The following is a 5,957-nucleotide window of genomic DNA, read 5'->3' on the forward strand; positions in this document are numbered from 1 at the left end:
TTAATTTTGGGGTAAGTTACTCTTTAAGCAAACTTTGAAAAATGACATCTGTTACCATTCGCCTGTTTAAARGGTAGAAATTGAGTTATTGGTTATCAGTTAGCATTTAGCTTCTGTTGTTTTATCTGTTTAGCAGATTACCATTTTTACTAACTTTGGAAAATAGCAGACATCTTTGTTTACGAGACATATCTTAAGTTAGCAGTTAGCCTCCCCTAATGTTTTTACCCATTTATTATTAGATTAGTGATTTTGCTAACCTTGAAAAATGGTATCTGATGTTTCATACACTCATGTTTAAAGGACAAGTTTTAAGTTAGCGGTTAGCTTCTACTGTTTTTCTTACCCATTTAGCAAATAAACTTTGGAAAAAAGCACATGACATACATCTATATTTAAAAGACATTTTACATTAGCATTTAGCTTCTGCTAATGTTCTTACCAGTTTAGCGTTTAAGCTCATTTTGAAAAATGGCTCTGARGTTTCATACATCTACAAATGACAAAGGTTATGTTAGCAGTAAGCACTGATTTTCCTGAGCATTAAGCAGATTAGCGTTTTTGCTAACTTTGGAATAAGGCAACAATTTTTTCAAAGGTTTAAATGAAAGAACTTGAATTAGCGGTTGTCTGTTAGCATTAGCTTTCATTAATTACACATTTAGCGGTTTGTAATTTTCATTAACTTGGGAAAGTAGCACCTGACAGATGTCTATGTTTAAAAGACATCCTACGTTAGCAGTTAGCTTCGCTAATGTTWTTAACCCATTTATCAGATTAGCATTTTTGCTAACTTTGGAAAATTGTATCTGATGTTTCAAACAGTCATGTTTAAATGACAAATTTTAAGTTAGCAGTTAGCTTCTGCTGTTTTTTTACCCATTTAGCAAATTAGCATGTTTGCTAACTTTAGAAAAAAGCACCTGATGTACGTTTATATTTAAAACACATCTTAAGTTAGCATTTATCTTCTGTTACTGTTCTTACCTGTTTAACAAATTAGCGTTTTTGTTAATTTTGAAAAATGGCTGACGTTTCATACATCTACATTTAAAAGACAAAGCTTATGTTAGCAGTTAGCTTCTGCTGATTTTCCCGAGCATTAAGCGGATTGCCATTTTTGCTAACTTTGGGAAAAGGATGTTTCATACATTTATACATTTAAATGAAAGAACTTGAATTAGCGGTTCTCTGTTAGCATTAGCTTTCAGTAACATTTAGCGGTTTGGAATTTTCATTAACTTGGGAAAATAGCACCTGACAGATGTCTATGTTTAAAAGACATCCTAAGTTAGCAGTTAGCTTCTGCTGTTTGTATTACCCATTTAGCAAATTAGCATGTTTGCTAACTTTGGTAAAAGGCAAACTGATGTTTCACACATTTKCATTRAAATGACAGATCTTGAATTAGCASCTATCMGTTAGCATTAGCTTCTATTAATTACACATTTAGTAGTTTAGCATTTTTGATAACTTGGGAAAATMTCATCTGAAGTTTCATGTTTGTTTAAATGACAAAACCTGAATTAGCGGTTAGCGTTAGCTTTTGTTGATTTTTTTTTACCCATTTAGTCATCTAGTTTTTSTTAAGCTAATTTTATTGTTAGCAGACTAGCGGTTAGTGAAGCTAACCTTTGGGTTAGCGGTGTCCACCACTGAATAACGGCACCAAATTACCACCAAAAGTAACGAAATATTTTACATAACGACAGCTCTGTCCAGATGTTCTGAACTCTGACATTTTTTATTTTAATTTAAATGAAATCAGCAGTTTTTTAAAACACAATTTTCTTTAAAAAGAAAATAAAACACATCACGGGCTTGCCTGATTAAATAACTGTAAAATAAAAATAAAAAATAAACCCTGAAAGTTATTTATTGATGAAGAAATAAAACTCTAATTAACAACGTAAAAAAATTAACTTTATCCACAAGTTTTTCTCCAAACTGACGTCCTTCAAAGAGACATCTGCAGCAGGTAAGACACTGACTGCTCTTTACTMCTGCACAGAACCTCCCTTTAATTAAAGGAGCTGAAAGTTGCAGAAACAGTTTTTTGGGTTTTGGGTTCTCCACACAGAACCGAACCAGAACCTGGTTACACGCTCACCCCCTCACCGTGCACGTTCCTCTGGGTTCTGCCTCGTGGTGTCACGCCCACACGAACCAGAACCAGAACCAGAACCGACGCTTCAGGGATCACACGCACGCGCTTCGCACGATGAGCTGATGAGGAGCTGAAAGCTGCAGCCGGGCGATGACTCATCCCGCCCGCCTGTGTCTGCTGGACACGACCGGCAGAACCGAACCGAACCAACCCGCCCCGCCAGCAGAAACCCGTCCGGTTCCGACCCAAACAAACAAACAAACAAACAAACAAACAAACAAACAGCTGGGTTTTTACCTGCTTTCTGTTTTTCTCTGGACCTCAGACCCTCCTCCTGTCAGCTGTTTGCTGCTGCCGGTTCGGTTCTGCTCCTCCTCCGGGTCGTCGCATCGCTCCCCACGGCTCCGAACCTGGTTCCGACCCGCGCACAGACAGCTGGTTCCGCTCGGTGGTTCTGAGGAAACCCTTTGGACCTGCTGATGGATCCGTGGTTCCGTTTCCTCCGGAGGAGGGGAGAGGCGTTCAGGGAACCTCGGATTTTTAAAACTTCAAGTCTCCTCCGTCTTTCTGTCGGGATTAAATCTGAATCAGTCTTAAATTTAAATTTAAACTTTTTAAATTAATTTTACTGTTTAACAAAACAGATTATATTTATTTAAAATAAATATTTGGACATAAACTGAGTTGTAAAGTAACTACGTACAAATACTTTGTTACTGTAGGCTACTTAAATAGAATTTMGGGGTATTTGTACTTTAAGTAAATATTTTTCAGCCCACGTTTTACTTCTGTTTCTTACATCTTTTAAAAAAGACAAGAAGTAGAAAGTTGTTACTTTTATTTCAATTTTGCTTGTTTTCATTGCAGCTTGTTATTGTAAAAAATAAAAACAGTTCGGTTCAGTTCGATACTTTAGTCTCACGGTTCGATATTTTTTCGATACAAAAAGAAAAATGTNGGCTAATGCTAAACAGCTAATCAATTAAAAAGCAGCAGATGCTAATGCTAAACAGCTAATCAATTAAAAAGTAGCAGATGCTAATGCTAAACAGCTAATCAATTAAAAGCAGCAGAAGCTAATGCTAAACAGCTAATCCATTAAAAAGCAGCAGAAGCTAACGCTAAACAGCTAATGAATTAAAAAGCAGCAGACGCTAATGCTAAACAGCTAATGAATTAAAAAGCAGCAGACACTAATGCTAAACAGCTAATGAACTAAAAAGCAGCAGACGCTAATGCTAAACAGCTAATGAATTATGCTAAACAGCTAATCAATTAAAAAGCAGCAGACGCTAATGCTAAACAGCTAATCAATTAAAAATCAGCAGACGCTAATGCTAAACAGCTAATCAATTAAAAACAGTAGAAGCTAATGCTAAACAGCTAATCAATTAAAAACAGTAGAAGCTAATGCTAAACAGCTAACCAATTAAAAACAGTAGAAGCTAATGCTAAACAGCTAATCAATTAAAAAGCAGCGGAAGCTAATGCTACACAGCTAGTTAAGTAAAAATAGGTGGAAGCTAACCTTACACAGGTAATCATGTAATAAAGCAGCTGAAGCTAATGTTAAACAGCTAGTTAAGTAAATATAAGCGTTAACCACTAAGATGACCGTCAGTCAGCATCTACTGTACTTCCAGCTGAAGACAGATGGGACTGACACAATCCTGTTGATGTTAGCTTGTTAGCTAACTTCGTGGACTTAAAGTTGACAAAACTTAATTTAGTGGAAGATAATTTGTCGGCTAATGTTTTTCAAAGTAAGTGAGGGTGACCAGATTCTTGACACTAAATCAGGGGACATTTCCAGCTAGGAGATAAAAAAATAGCTAAACATTATGAGGATATGAAGAAATGCGGACAGTTACTGTTTCACATATTTTTACAAACATTCATATTTAAACAGCAGAATGTCTCTACACTGTTGTTAGTATTTCCTAAGAGTAATAAAACAAACGAAGTAGCCAATAATAGTAGTACACAAAGTACCCACTGAGCCTTGCAGCGCGAGAGCAGCTACAGCAGCTGTTGTTGCGCAACATGCTAACTTGTGCTTCAGACCGGTCTACAGTCGTAACATCTACACACAACTTCCCCCTCATTCATAAAACACACAAATCAGAGACAAATACAGGACAGTTTGAGCGTGGGGACATGTTGTCCAAAACAGAGACTGTCCCCAGAAAACAGGGATGTCTGTCATCTGAAAATAAGTGAAAAAGCAAATCTGATCAATGAAAAACTAGTTGAGCTGTTAGCTGTTAGCTGTTAGCTGAAGATGCCCACAGCTGGTTACATAATTCAGACCAAACTGTGGATTGAACAGATGCAGGAACGAAGACAGTTTGTTTTATTTAAAGTTTTATTCTCAGGATCAGAGTTAATCCCTGCTGTGAACTAAATAATCTGGTTCTAGAGAAGACCCTCCTCGTGTCCAAAATGAGCCGAAGCCGAGACGTCAGGGCTCAGTTTGGACATCAGGAGGGTTAAATTCTGTCAGTAAGTTTGTATTTTTACAGTTTGTTTGAATGAAGTCATTTTCTTTAAATCAAAGAGCTGTTGTCTGGATTTGTTTGCCTCATGGTTAAAGTCTTTTATTTAGAAAAACCAGAATCTGATCAGCTGAGGGAAAAAATGTTTCACAAACAGAGGAAACAGTGTTTTTATCCTGGAGCCTGAATGAAGCGACGTCACCGAGAGTCCGACTGAAATAAAGAAAACTTTGACATTTAGAGACAGTGCATTCAATCAGAAGCTCTTCCAGATTATAATCCTCAGAACGGAGACAACGTGCTGAGTCATGCTTTCTGTTTGAATGACCTTTAATATTTTCTAATGTAAATATCAAGAGAAACTGGTTTTCATTATAAATATTGTCCTCACAGCCACTAAAACCCAAGAAGAAGCTAAAAAAAACTGACGAGAAGATCATTGGTGAGGCTTCAGAACCTGAGAGCCCAGACAAGACTGTCAAACAGGACCACTGGACCACCTCCACCTTAAATCAGCGTCTGGACTTGGACTCTGTTGGGTCTGACTGAAAACCTCAGAACTGGTCTCTGATTAGATAAAACGGGAACTTTAAKTTTTTGGATACCAGGTCTGAAACCAGGAAATCAACCAATTTAAACTGGATACAGCAGAGCGGCAGCATACACGACCCCTGCACCAAYGCACCAGAACTCATCGGAATGGATTTATTGTTTAGGGTGGGGGTCCAGAGGGGCTGGGAGGGCTCCTTGGTGGGCCTGATGAATAGCCCTTCATCAGAGCTAAACAACAAAGAAATCTGAAGCTCCTGTGTTGAAGAGTTTTTGAGTTATAAGCATTTTAGTAAATCCAGACACCAGTGGCGTCACTACGCCTATTTTAGGGGGGCTAGAGCCCCCTTAAATATCTTAAAGCTCCCCTAAATTATTTTGGTGTAAAAAAAAATTATTTATTGTGAAACAGGAGCTGAGCTTATTCACATCTGAATACCATCAGTAGATAATAAAAATTGCCTAGTAATAATTACAATGTAATTACTAATTTTCTACCCCTATTGACCTGTAGGAGTCAGGACAGAGAAGGACAGAGAGAGAGAGGAGAGACCTCTTCTGGAAAGGTGAGTCTAAAGCARGGGTCACCAATGCTGAGGAGCAAGGACCACATGAGTAAAGGCACAGTATAAAACTAGTGTCGGTATTCACAGATCTATCTAAAATAGTTTTAATGGTCAGTTTTGGGGTATTTTTGAAGGTATGTTAAAACATTATTTGGCCTTAAATGATTTAAAAATAACTATGAAAAAAATAATCTGATAGTGTGAGTATTGTTCTCTAAATAAATGTTACTGAAATGATAC

General features: G+C 37.3%; 1 protein-coding gene across 2 annotated transcripts in view; it reads right to left on the minus strand.

Moving 5' to 3' along the window:
- rab27b (RAB27B, member RAS oncogene family) overlaps nucleotides 1–5,957 on the minus strand; it is an 18,723-nt gene that overhangs the window by 7,689 nt on the left and 5,077 nt on the right. Inside the window, exon 1 of one of the 2 annotated variants that reach the window (XM_014028434.1) lies at nucleotides 2,405–2,609. The exons of the other annotated variant lie outside the window; for it this stretch is intronic. The gene's annotated coding sequence lies outside the window, so the exon portion shown is untranslated. Of the gene's footprint in view, nucleotides 1–2,404; nucleotides 2,610–5,957 lie in introns of those variants that run through there. 2 annotated transcript variants of the gene reach the window in all.

The sequence above is a fragment of the Austrofundulus limnaeus genome, unplaced genomic scaffold, assembly GCF_001266775.1.
Source record: "Austrofundulus limnaeus strain Quisiro unplaced genomic scaffold, Austrofundulus_limnaeus-1.0 Scaffold762, whole genome shotgun sequence".
Classification (NCBI taxonomy): domain Eukaryota; kingdom Metazoa; phylum Chordata; class Actinopteri; order Cyprinodontiformes; family Rivulidae; genus Austrofundulus; species Austrofundulus limnaeus.